General features: G+C 36.3%; 1 long non-coding RNA gene across 9 annotated transcripts; it reads right to left on the bottom strand.

Annotated features, from left to right (window-relative positions):
* Window positions 1–622: 622 nt before the first annotated feature.
* On the bottom strand, window positions 623–9,548 carry LOC110936246. 9 transcript variants are annotated; one of them, XR_004891484.1, is made up of 7 exons: window positions 5,083–5,302; window positions 4,817–4,865; window positions 4,635–4,743; window positions 4,456–4,537; window positions 1,618–4,376; window positions 1,424–1,466; window positions 623–1,280 (listed from the first exon to the last, which is right to left on the bottom strand). It is a non-coding gene; the product is annotated as an uncharacterized LOC110936246 (long non-coding RNA). The 9 variants fall into 9 exon arrangements; XR_002589868.2 differs by adding an exon at window positions 5,309–9,548 and having other exon boundaries at window positions 623–4,376; window positions 5,031–5,124; XR_002589864.2 differs by adding an exon at window positions 5,309–9,545 and having other exon boundaries at window positions 623–4,376; window positions 5,083–5,208.
* Window positions 9,549–14,623: the final 5,075 nt, after the last annotated feature.

Genomic DNA, 14,623 nt, shown 5'->3' with positions numbered 1-14,623 from the left:
ATTAGCTTATATTCTACAAGTTGATGATTAATAATTAATCTTTAGTTGTTTGTTAAGTTATTTTGTATTATGGGAAGAGGTATAATATCATTGTGTGTAATGAGTAAAAAACCATCTTCTTCAAATAAGCTTATTCAAATAAGCTAAAAAACCATGTTCCCATAAGCTTCTTGGAATTAGCCTATATAAGCTAATAAGCATAAGCTTAAAAAGCTAAACCAAACACCCATTAGTGCTTATTTTGTAAAAATAAGCTAAAAAAACTATAAACATAGATAAAAAAGCTAAGCCAAACACCCCCTTACTTGGTCCAACCCAAATTTTGCTCAGTCCAATCAAAAGGAAATGCAAAAATAGTACTCACCATTTTAAACTAGTTTAATACCCGTCCGTTGGACGGGTTACACTAACGTAACAAACAAAGATAATGTATATTAATAGTGTTTCGGTTTGCTTCTCATTTTCCTCTTTTCCATCTCCTATTTGAAAAAATTACAACCATCTAACTTTTCCTTTTCTTCATTTCAAACCACTAAAACTCATTCTCAAAACACATTATCCAAACACATTACCCCACGATGAAACATTTAAATATCACGATGAAACATTTAAATATCTCCAATACGGATTAAAACTGATTTTTATTACAATTAATTATGTCAATTAGTTTTTGACCTTTAACTTTTGATGTGCAATCAACTTTTCAGTGTTTCAAGAGTAATATGAGGATATTTAATTCTTGAGACCACGTGGTGTGGGCGTGGAATAGTGGCGTAGTGGCCCTTTTAACCGAGAACACCACCTCCTGTGGTGGCGTGGTAGTGAGGGCGTGGAGTTTTCCACCGGCGTAGTGTGTATTTGGGTTGTGAGGTGGGGGCTCTTGATTGGTGGGTGGATATCGGATGTGTTTTGGTTGATATTTATTATTAGTTTTTTTTTTATAAAAATGCCACTAACCACGCCGCTCCCGCTCCTCCCTTTTTTGCACCACGCCACTTTTTTCTTACATGTGCTGACGTGCAAGTCACATGTCGAATAACGCAACTCTTTCATGCCCCCCCCCCCCTCCGTATAGTCTAAGAAAAGTAGAGTTGGTTTGTAGGTGACACAGGTTTGGGAAGAGCGACGGTGATTTGTGGTAGTAAGCGGTGTGGATGTCCTAAAAATGGATACCGGTGGAGTGGATGACACGGGTGGAGCATTGTTACGCTGTTAGCGTAACCCATCCACCGGATTATGATAACTTGTAAGATGTACTTAAAGACCCGGTCGGGTCAAACCTGCAAAATAACCAAGCATCAAGGGAATCAATTACATTAAATTCCATATGTAGGAGGCTTCAAGGTTACAAATAATATGATAAAAAAGACATTGAAAATAATAAAGGTAATCCTCTAAACAACGTACTTAATAGACAACTAACCTTCAATACTTTTGCAACTGAATTCATGCTTGCTTGATCCACACTAATTTCCCAGAAATATAAAAAGATAAAGAGTATAAGAAATAAGGCAGAAGGGATTGTAAAGTTGGATGAACTTTGAATCGCTGCAGGGTTTGGGTGAACAGTTGAAGAATGTAAATCTAAGAATGAGAATGGAAGGTTTGGGGACGAACCATTAAAGAACCTACGGGAGGTGCGGTTGTGGTAGCAAGGATTTAGGATGAGAAAAAGGAGAGTGGGTTAACCGACGATGAGAAATAAACCGCCCACAACTGCCACAACAACAGTTAAAAAGTGGAGTTTAAACGGTCAGGATTTAGTTTCAGCAATATCTAACGGTGGGGATTGATATCAATGACGGTTAGGCTGCTTGGGCTTAATATATATATTGGCACAATCCCTACACTAAACATACATTTTAGCCACAAGAAGATGATATGCTTGAACCATCATTACGGGATTGCTTACTTTCACAGGAAAATTCAAAATTGTGGTAGTGACATAAGTGACAATTTTATAAAAATTTTTGCAGACTCAAATGCAGATTCAACCTGTGAAACTAAATCAAAGTTTTCATGACATAAGTGACAATTTTATAAAAATTTTTATACTTTCACAAGAGCTGCTTACCATTTCCCTTGAAGAATCCCATGATTTGTCGAATCCATCTTTAAAAATTATCTCCTGAATAAATCCTGGTGTTGGAAGCTAACACCAAGGCATATCTTTCTCCTTAGTGATGGCACTGTGGATGTGCATTTTTATGGATTTCAATAGGGATTTTGCTTTCCACCAACACCTTTCAACTACAACTTCATACAACCATCTCTCTAGTCTGATTTTGTTCATGTTTTCTGTTTATAGAACTCTTACAAATTCTCTTCTGAGTATAAATTCTGGTGAAGAGACACCTGCATTTAGGCAAACTGAAAGCGAAAGAAACTTTGCCTTTGTGGTAGGGGTGTGAATTTCTGACACGACCCGAAAACACGACACGAACCTAACACGAAATTCGTGGGTTTGGGTTTAGTCTAAACGGGTTCGGGTCAGTTTCAGTTTGAACCTGCGAACCCGTTTAGCTAAATAGGTCAGGTTCGGCTCAACCCAGTCGGGTTGACGGGTTGACCCGTTTAACTCATTTCTATTATATTATATTTTTTAAAATATGTTTATTGTGATAAATTAAGTTGGGTGTGTATTTTATGCTATAAATATAACTTAAAAATGGAAGTTGACATAAATTTTTATGATTTTAATGTAATTTTATTATATAATATTAATATATTAATTTGCTGAAAAAAAAAATAAAAAAATAAAAAATTCGGGTTGAACGGGTTGGTTTCGGGTCAGTATGCGAATATTCGGGTCGGGTTCAGGTTCATATATATGGCACGATTTTCAGGTTCGGGTCGGTTCGGGTCCGTCTAAAGTTTTCGGGTTCGTGTCGGGTTGAACTTGCCAACCCGTGAACACGACCCGTTTAGCACCCATACTTTGTGGATCCCACGTGCATCCAATGGTCTTATGATTGTTATAGAAAAACTCATAAACACTATGAAATGAAATGAAAATTATGATGTCTCGAGCTTTAAAACAAATGCATCAATAACTATGGGTGGATAGTAGAACAATGTACCTGTTAAGCGTACAACGTGACAAACCAAGCTAACATATGTTAAGCGTACACAAAATTAAACAATGTGACAAACAAAAGCACCATTCTTTAATTTATAAATGGAAAACGAACGTCAACAGTTTACAACCACAAAACGATAGAAATTAAAATTGATAATAGAAGTATAAAACCTGTGTAGTTGTTCCTGTATCGAGTGAATTAATGGAATTGGGCTCTAGCTCAATCTCTTCTGGCCTTTTTATCTCAAAGTCTCGACTTCCTCAAAGGGCCAATGAAGTTATACATCTATCTCCAAATCACTTTAATCTACCACTAGGTTTATTACCCCTAAATGAATAAACAAACTTCCAGTTTGACGTGGATATTTTTTAATAAAAAGCACTCATTTTAACAAAAACGTATTTTCCCATTTACAAAACCAGAGATTAAGCTTTTGTGTGCTCTTTCTAGATGGATTTTTACCATCTATCTCCATGGGTGAATGCTTCCGGCTGGTATATTATTATACCATGTGTAGGCTCAGCCTGTTAAGCAATATCCAGGTTGGCTTGACCAACCTGTTTTTGCAGCGTGTACGGTTAAGCCGAACATCTTGACGCTATTATTTAAGCTAACTGCGTGTACATGTTGCTACCTCTAATTAGAAGCACTCATTTTGACCAGTCTATTACCAAAATGAGTCATCCCATCCATTTTTCTATATCCAATAAATAAGTCTATTACCAAAATGAGTCATCCCATCCATTTTTCTATATCCAATAAATAAGCAGACCCAAGTAGTGACCTGAGTCTATTTTTCAATTATAATAGGTAACAGAACGCAAACTATGGTTCAGTATAGATCCTTGTATATCTTAAGAGATAAGTGAATGATATGACACATATTTACTTATCACGTTATTTGGAGTTAAAACTGAACTAATATTATATAACATGCAGATTGGGTCATTCCCATCAATTTTTACAGTTAAGACTTTATAATCATACAAATTTAACTACTGGTAAAATATAGTTAATGATAAAATAAGGATAGTTGAAGTATACCAAGTCAGGTACCATAGGTGCTCCATGAAAGTATCATTAATGTTCTCAAGCCTCCACACCCACTTCAACGCTTCTGCTTCATTTTCTGCTTTCTTTTCCATCACCCACGTTTTGGTGTTCACCTCTGAAATTCATATTAGCTAATTTGAAGACTTTCTTAAGCGCCAATCAAATTTCCAAAGTAAGTATCTTGGTTGTGTCATAAGCTTCTACTTCATTTTCTGCTTATACTCCATCACCCGGCTCTTAAACCTATTTAATTAATTAACCCGTTAATATGTATACATAAAAAGAAAGCAAATGAACTTGATCGATATAAATCATTACTCACCATCCAGTACAACTTTCAATCCACAACTTTGGGCTTTAAGGGTTGATGGGAGTAAATTTTGCACCTCGTTCTGATCTAATAGCTTTAGTAGGCACAAACCAAACATAGATTCTCACACAATCACTAAATCTTTAAAATCAAAAGTGTAAATTACTATGAGCATTAAGTGAAAAATTCACCTGAAATGATAGTGGGCAAGGCCCAAGCCCATGTTTAATACCTCCTTTAAATTCTCCAATATACTTACCACCATCTTCACGTGTATGAATCTTACCCACAAATTATTTGCTATAAAACAACAAAATCCAGTTAAACTTTGGATGCTTAATATGGAAAAAGATATTAATTTCTGTGGGCTAACCTTGTAAACCTCCATGTTGCTGTAGGGCATTTCCAGTGAAGGCAATAACCTGCACATTAACAAAGAAATGACAGAGACACATCAATTTGCAAGTCAAAAAATATGTTTGACAACAGAACTCAAATTGCATAATCGCTCCATTTGAGCTATTATTAAAATTTTAAAATTTAAAATCCAGTCTTTATTCGAAGAGCACTTTTGGGTTCTACTTCACCTGCATTTTCGAAACTTCAACATAATCACAACAATATACTCAAAACTATCACCTTCCATGATACTAAATTTCTTTTTGGCATTTTGTCGAACACCTGGCGTGCAAGAGAAAATGTTGCTCGTCAAGCATCAAATATCTTTGTGCTCTATGGAAGTGACTCACTCACATACAAAAACAACTCAACCAAATAAAAAAAACGTCAACAAACACCATCGAAATTCAACAATTCACATATATAATAATATAAAGCGACAAATATTTTTGAATAAAAATAGAACCTGAAATCATTCTTTGTCTCTGCATCTTCAAATAAGAACTAAACCCAAGTGTTGTACGAACCAGATTTCAAATCGAAACATTATACGGGTACGATGTGTAGAAATTCGTTAGTCTTCCCCTTTGTGGCCCGCCAATAACATTAAGAAGCTCCAGCCAAACCAAACCGGTGGCCATTGCTATTGACGTGGTGAGTGCAGGATTGATTGCTCTCTTGTTGTTAGTACGGATGGATTGTCGGAGTATTGGAGCGTCAACGATGATGGTTTAAAAAGCATTACAAGAAAAGGAGCAGAACGGTGGTTTTGGGGAGTTTGAATGAGGTTATAAAGCAAACATGGGAGTTGGAACAATTAGAACGTGGACCAGATTAGGAAACATGATTTGTGGAGAACATGGGCAGAAAAATGTGGAGACTATGAAACTGCTGTGAACTGCTATGTTAGCAGTTAAAAATAGGAGTTTAGAGGGTCAGGATTTATTTTCAGCATGATCCAATGGACAAGAATGATTCAAAAAGTGGTTACACTTAATGGGTTCCATATATATATATAATTGAATATAAGCGGTTGATAACAATTCGTTTATCTCAAATATCTTTATATAACTTATTTTTAGGGGTGTACATTGGGTTGAATCCAAACCGAACCCGAACCCAAAATTTCTTGAAAATCATCACGAAGGCCATGCTGGTATGGGAGGAGGAGGACGGTCTCAGTAATTTCAGGCAGGGTTCGAGGGCCGGCCCGTAAGGCTTATCAACCCAGGCTAAGGCCCAGGGCCACCAAAAAACAAGGGCCTCCAATTTTATTTCCTTTCATATATTAGACTAGTTTTTTGCCATTTAACCAACGTTTCTAGGCCCAAGATTTAGGATTTACACTAGGAGTCTGCATTGTCCACGCACACAACACATCAACCCTCGTTACTTGCGGCGTCTTTTGAGTAATCAATGTGAAACTGATTGCGGATTGAGAGAAATTGGGGCCAAGATTAGGAAAAATCATCGCTATGGTTATTCAATGTCTCAAATCTCAATCTCAATTCCTTTATACCAATTCAATAGGGCCCTGACTTTGTAGGTCGTCTAGGGCCTCCAAAAACGTTGGAACGGCCTTGTTAATCCAACCCAGGTCTGGACCGTTTAAGCAAAGCATATTTGGTTGGGTCCTTAGTTTTATTTGAGGTGGATTCGGCTTCCGTCCAGTCCCGTACAAATTGAAATATGAAACATCTTAATGTAAAAATTCATATACGGTCCTGGCCCAATCTGATACCAACCCAACCCAAAATGACAGAGACCAACCCACCCTATGTCGGTCGGCCTACGGTAACGATTTTCCAGAAATTCTGGGTTCTGGTTCATTTTGGTTTTAAGTACCTAACATACACCCCTAGAAATAAGTATATGAAAGACATTTGAGATAAACGATTTTTTCATAAACCACTTGGTGTAAATACTATTTTTGCATTTCCTCTTTTGACCGAGTGGGATAAGTATAACAACCCAATCAATTTTGTTTGGGAAGTCACGGTATCTTCTTCAATTGAAACTTTTGGACGCTCTGATGCTTTTGAATCCCCACATTTCGTGGATAAAGGGTATCTACACAACGCCTGATTCCCATGTAAGAATTGTTCGAAAAGGTATTGAACTGGCTACCTTTTGGTATTGGTCCAGTGAGGTGGTTGTTGGATACATTTAAGACGACAAGAAAATTCAGTTGTACCAAGTCTTGAGGTATCATTCCAGAGAGCTTGTTACTTGAAAGATCCAATGATTCAAGATGTATGAGATTCCTTATGGATGGTGGGATGACGCCAGAAAGTTCGTTATTCGAGAGGTTGAGCAACTTAAGACCACTAAGGGTTTTAATAGACTCTGGAATCTTTCCTCTAAACTTGTTACTTGAGAGATCAACTGCAGAAAAGGTGTTGATGATCTTCTCATAGTCCATCTTTACACCTTTGTTAGTCATCTGAATCGAGAATAAGAATTGATAAGCTATCAACCTTTCTACATCCATATATTTTACATTCGCCTTGGTCTCCTTCATTGCTGACCACGCCTGGAAATAGTGATGTGGCAAATCACCAGAAAATGAATTATTCGAGAGGTCAATGATGCGCAATTTTGGGAAGTTGACTTCGATTTTACTTGGTACTTTTATAATACCATGAAATTTGTTGAACCTGAGTATGAGAACTTGTAGCTCTGGAAGTGCTCCCAACCAGACCGGGAACATGTCCTCTATAAAGTTATATCCAAGATTGAAGAACTGGAGTGACATACAGTTCTCCAGTGATCTAGGTACTTGCCCCTCCAACTTATTTGCACTTCAATCAATCATCTCAAGCTGACTTTTATTGGTGAATACGTTGGGGATGGTTCCTTGCAAAGCGTTGTTCCTAAGATTCAATACTACCAAATTAGAATTGCTTAATTTCTCCAAGCATGGAGGAATCGAGCCAGTAATGATGTTGAACGACAAATCAAGCGACTGGAGATAGATCTAGTTGCATATGGATGGTGGAATTTCTCCGGTCAGCTTATTGTTTGAGACTGAAAAGGAATAGGTGAGTGGTGGTGGCAATGGGATCGATCCATGCAGCATGTTGTGACTCAGGTCCAGTATCATTAAATTAACCCAAGGAGCAACCAGTGAATGTTGCTCAAAACCCATTAGTAAGTTTTTTGAGAAAGCCTAAGTTCAATTAGTGTTTCCTTGCTGATATTCCACATCCATCCGGGTATCAAGCCCTCAATTTTATTGTTATCAAGGTACAAGAACTCCAGTTGATGTTGAAACCGCAGAAATTCAGGAAAGACTTTCAAGTTACAGGATGCCCGCCATAAAACTTTGAATTGAGTTTCGGTTTTGTGGCTATCTATGACTGAAAGTCTGATATTGTTTCCACGTAGATTCAGATAGTTAAGATTCTTAAGAGAAAGAAAAAGATAAAAGTCCACTGTGGCATTGTTACCATCCAAATAAAAAGATTCCAGATTTTGAAGATTCAACAATGAGCTTGGAAGTTGTCCTATTAATTGATTTCTGGAAAGAACTAACGTTCCAACTCGGGTCAGATTGAAAAATGATGATGGAATTTCACCGTATAGGTTGACATCTTCAAGATTCAAATAAGTGATCTTCTTTAACTTACCAAACCAATCAGGTAGTTTCCATCTATCAAAACTACTACCGGAGAGGGACAAATATGCGAGGTTTGAAAACCTTTCTAAAGACGGAAGACTACCTGTGAACTCAATACCAGAAAGATCCAGAAATGTAAGCTGTGTCATGTTGCTTACCGAAGCATGTAGAGTCCCCGTGAAAGAGCTGAAACCTAAATCCAATACTTTCAAGTGTGTGAGATTCCAGATTGAAGCTGGTATGGATCCTTGAAAATTTGTAAAAGCCACAATCAGTTGTTTTTAGTTCATTATTACCATGAAACTCAGGGATATGGCCAGTAAGCTTGTAGTTACAATGCACATCAAGAAGTTGCAGGGTTTGCAAGTTAAATATACCTGATGGAATAGGTCCCGAAAAGTAATTGTTACCTAGATCCAGAACTGTAAGCCGGGTCAGGTTGCCTACAGATGCATGCAGAGTCCCCGCTAAACCACAATTACTTAATTTCAAGATGTTCAAGCGTGTGAGGTTCCCGATTGAAGTTGGTAGTTCAGAATCAATGTTGACAATCAATGTTGACCTCTGAGAGAAAGAGTTCTCTTAGAGTCTCACTTGAATTTTGAACTAGATTTTGGAAGTTAGAACTTTGCAGCTTTAGAGCGTGGTACCCGTTTCCTGTTAGATCCAAGGAAGCCAAATTTCTGAGCTGTGAGATTTGTTTTGGGATCTCCCTACTGAAGAGAGAACGTGACAGATTCAGATTTGCTAACAGCGAGACTCGTCCTATTTTAGATGGAATTTGAGATGAACAAAAATCGTTATCTGCAAGGTTTAGTGTGCGAAGGTGAATGAGGTTGAAGAGACTATTGTTGGAGGAGATGGGGCCATAGAGAAAGCTGTTGCTCAAGTCGAGCCCAATCACATTACCGGACTTGCACTCGACCCCATCCCATAAGCAGCAATTTCCTGCACCATCTGATCTGTTGAGGTTCCATGAAGAAACCTTTGGATAAGCATGAGAATCAAAGGATGCAGAATTGTTAATTGAAATGTTCTCTTTGAATTGGAATAACAGAGAGTACTCATCAGGAAGGCTCAATGAAGAAAACATATTGGCCAAGGCAGATTGAAGAAGACAAAGTACCAGTATCAGCATGAACACATTTGTAGATTTCGCCATGATGTTTAAAAATAAACTTAAGTTTATGGAGATGAAGAATATATGTTCTTTATATATTCAACCTCTATGATTAGTCAGGCTCCCAATTTCTTGTATTTAATACTCATTTGGATACTCCATGTTACCTTATCCACTATGGCAATAATTATATACAAGATACTGACCATGTGTTGTCTATGAATCACTATGAATGACCATGTTTGACCAAACATGCTAGCTATATTATGTTATAAGTGTCGCAATGGGTCATACCAATTAGGCGCCATGGGGTTGTTGTGCATGAACCGCAGTCCATACGCTAATTTTGGCCCTTGTAGTCTCAGTGGGCTGTGTTCCAATGGTCAAAGTGGTGGTTCTGCTTGGTAGCTAATGTGGTAATGTAGATGTTTTAGGCGTGCGTATCAAGTTTCTGCCCGGTAGCTGACGTTTCTATTAGTCCAAATGATGGAGGATCCAGTTCTTTGCTAATTTAGTACTGCTGTTGTGTAATATCGGCGATCTATCTCAAAAAAGGATGCTTTGCTCCGTGTAGTAAGCGCGCTGTTTATTCTTAGGCAGGTTGAAGATCATTAATTATCTGGGATTCCCTTGGATGTGCATATTTCCTAATTCATGCGCTACTATTTTGTTTATGTCTCATTCCTATGTTATGATTCATTGGCTGCTGTACCTATTATTTTTCTTTATTTTCTTTTGTTTCTATGTACTTTGGTTGTCTATTCTCAGGCTATACAGTTTGTTTTAATGATATTTCGCTTGGCTGTTAAAAAATAGAAATGGATGTGTGGACATGAATACTCTGAATTAATGCCTAGGGGACAAGTAATTATTACTACTGACTCGTATCAAAGTAAATGCCATTCATGAAGCATGCCTACCCAAAACCTTAACTTTTTTTTTTAACTAAAACACCTATGCTCATATAACATTTTCACTGGCCATCTTAAAAAAAAAAACACCCATTTTCTCCTCAACTCTACAAACACTCTTACAAATTCTTACATTTCCACATTATCTTACATTTATCTTCAAAAATCAAATTAATTGTTTTTGTATCAAATCAAGTAATCTACAAGAATATGTATAACTTGTTATCAAATAAATATTACTTTAATCTGTAAAATAATTTTTATGATTTAAAGTATTGTTGAAAAGAAATAAAATAATTGTGAAACGTTGTATAAATCATTTTTTAACAATAATAATAATAATAATAATAATAATAATAATATCATATGTTAAAATTGAGAGGCTATATCCTACAATTTGATTTTGGTTATAACAAAATCAAAATGATATAAAGACATGCCCAATAATAGTAAACTAGCAATAATGTCTGCGTGCGTTGCGGCGCGAGCATCGAATGGATTAGTCTATACGTTATGTGATGCGTTAATCACATGAAAAGGCGCGTTTTGACGTATCAAATTGAACTTAATGTAACCTACATAAGCATTGCGATTGGACCAAAACGTAAAATAAATCGAATTTATACCGTACAATTATAACGTATTATATGTGACCGACTCATACATAGAACACGTACGGGTATAAAGGAAAAAACAAACACGTGTAATCAAAAGGAATTAATTAGAGCTTTAAAAGAAGGAAAGAAAAAAAAACACAATTTGACTTCACTCGGTTCGGAACAAATTTACGGAATGTACATAAAATAAACACGGAAATATATTATATTTGAACTATCTCATTTTCCAAAAAAGTTTACGTCGAAATGCAGACCAATTTGAATTTATACGGACATGTACTTAAAAATATGCACGTAACATGTTTTTTAAATAAAAACGTATTATATTTGACCTAACTCAATTCCTATTAAAAAGTTTACGTCGAAATGTAATCTGACTCAAATTTATACCGAAACATACATAAAAGTAAAAGAACGATACCTGATTGTTTAAATAAAGTTATCTAATCTAAAAAATTACCTGATTGTTTAAATAAAGTTATTTAACCTAAAACATATAAGAAAATATAAAGGAAAGAAGAAAGATGAAAACAATTACTTGCCAATAGCATTACCAATAGCATGAGTGGAACCTAGCTCCTTGAAAAAGTAAAACATAGAGCACACAATCAGTTGCTCCAAGAATGCATTTGACTTTAAGCAGATATATAACGTATACAAACTAGTTGTGGTCGGTGGCCATTGCCACCGACTTTGTGTTTTAACTAATAGGGTAATAGGGTAATGTATGTTTTCTCTTCAGCCCAACCGATCTTGGACAAGCTAAAAAAAATTTAGCTTGTGAAGGGGCTTAGAAACCGCTGGACCAAGACTGCTCTTTTTTATTACCCTGATCCTGTGCCTATAAAACGAATCCTAAAAAAACAAAAAAAAAAGGTTAGTAGCGGATGTCATTGGCCTAATGTATTTTAGCAAGGGTTTACTGTTAAACCTTCCTTTCGCTTACATATACACTACGTGAAAAACGGGATAATACCATTGTTTTGCCCAAACCGCCTACCACACATTTGAATAAATGTGTGGCTAAATGTCATTTATCATATTTAAAATACTCTACATACACATTTTATTATTCATGTGATCATTGTATAACAATAGTTATCTTTAGCCACGGTATGTTACATTTTATTATCCATGCTTTAGAATAATATGTTACATTTACTTGCCACAACTAGAAAAGAGCGACTAAATGTGACCTACTGCCACGGTATTTGTTTTTTTGTTTGACTTTCAATTTATGGGACCAAACACATCTTTGAAACCTTTAGCCACACTTTCTATAAAACATCATGACAATTACTAGCTACAGTAGAAAGGTGTGACCAAATATTACTAACTGCAACAATATGATTTTTATTTTTTTAATGATGTGGCTAAAAGCTAATACATATGCCCACTTATGAGTTGTATGACCAAAGAGCATTGTTTAATAGCCCCTTAGTAAAAGAAAAAAAAATTAATAACTATTAAGTATTCTATGGTCACGGTTAAAGTTTTATGTGTGACAAAAAGATATAGTGATGGGAAAATAATAAACATATGACTACTAGTTGTCTATTGTTACACTTAAATAGCTTCATGTGGCCGTGTCCAAATGTTACGAACTGTCATGGTATTGTTTTGAATTTTTATTCATGAGACCAGATGTTAGAGGTTATGTTACGATCTCTTTTAAACCTTTAGTTACACGTTTTGTGACATTTAGTAGCTACACTAAACAAGTGTGGTCAAATGTAACCAACTGCCATGGTGTTTCTTTGATTTTATGTGTGGCTAAAAGTTTTAAATGGTCACGGTAAATTGTTTTTGTGTGGCTAAAGGTAATAAATGGCCAGAGTTAAACCCTTCCCCACCAACTTCCATGATCACTATTAGGGTGTAAGGGGCACTCCCCTAAGAGGGGAGTCCCCTCTCTTACGCATAACCAATCCTCGTGTGCCACGTCAACTCCCCTCTTAAACTCCCCTAACACCCTAAATTGATGGCGGCACTCCCCTATTAGGTAACTTGGTTTTTATTAAAAAAAAAAAAAATTTCATTGGTCCACTCCTCCCTCTCTCCTCTCTCTTCGATGACTTCCCACCGCTTTCCTCCCTCTCTCTACCTCACCGCATTGATGGCGGTACCACCACTCTTCGGTGGATGAGGTCCCCGCATGGGGTCACCGCCTACGCCCCGATCACCCTTAAACCCTTTCACATTGCCGTCAACCTAGAGGAACGTCTTGATGCAAATTTGTAATGATGAAGGATAGAAATTGATGGCACAAAATCTCGTATAAATAACCCACATTATTTATCTTTATTTGATCGAAATCAACCATTCCTCGTTCACAAATATTTCACCCAAAAAAACCTAAATTCACTCAAAAAACACCATGGTCGAAGAAATGGTTGTTGCTTGGTGTTATGCTAACAGAAAATTGTACTTGCTGACGAACAAAAGAAGTAAAGGAATCTACCATTCTGCAAGAAGTGTTATTATTAATTGTCAACAACTACCGATCCTAAGGAGGTTGCACCAGATGGAAAGACCGCTGGGAAGCGACTGTGAAGAAACCGACAAGTTGTTTCATGTTCTTAATAAACGCTTTAAGGAAGAAATCAGGGTAATCACTTGTTCAAATATATATGTTCAACAAGTTCTTAATTCATTATCCATGAACATGCAGGTATATATTAATGATTGTATTCAATTGTTTATTTTTTAATTGATGTGTGTTTGGTGTTATGTTACTATTATATATTGCCATTTATAACTTAGTAATGTTGTGGCATATCTAATTTAGATATACACTTGTTCATTAGAGAGATTGGGGTTATTAGCCTACACTTGCATGAAATTGTTTGATCCCTAGCGTTTATTATAGTCCTGATATGGATAGAAATGTGTTAAGCCTAAATCAATTGAGACAACAAGGTTTTTTGGTGAAATTAGAGGGTGGCAAATGTAATATAACTTACATGTTTAAAAAAGAACCTTTATTGTTTGATTCGAGGTGGATTTTATGAATGAAGAACAGTTATTGGAAACTTTGGGTGATAGTAGGGAACATGATGATTTTTAAGCAAAGTCATTTAGAAACGTATTTCCAAGATAATGAAATAAATTCAAACCAAGATAAGACTGTATGGGTGAACTTGGTGTTAAACGATTTAGAATTCAGTACATTAAAAGATTGTGTAATACTCTTAGATCTTATAGAATAAATAAATGAGTTGTGGGCATTTAGAGATCAAATTAAGGAAGGGTTTCTTCAAAAGGTAGACCGATTCCACCATTATATGAAAAAGGGAAGAAGGTGTAACTGTATGGTCTATATGTGATAGTAAAAAAGGAAGGATAATATAGAAGAGTATCACAATACAATTTATATGGGTCGTAGTGGCAAAGGATCTTGGGTTGGATTATGAGGACGAGGATAACGTTCGATTAGTTATTGCACAATATTTGGATGTTCTCGAATGGAACTATCAAATCACAATTGCAGCAAGGAGTTCAGACAATGGAAGAG

This window comes from Helianthus annuus, chromosome 4 (genome assembly GCF_002127325.2).
Source record: "Helianthus annuus cultivar XRQ/B chromosome 4, HanXRQr2.0-SUNRISE, whole genome shotgun sequence".
Lineage (NCBI taxonomy): Eukaryota > Viridiplantae > Streptophyta > Magnoliopsida > Asterales > Asteraceae > Helianthus > Helianthus annuus.
The sequence above is the reverse complement of the archived record's forward strand: the minus strand, read 5'-3'. Positions and strand labels throughout refer to the sequence as shown.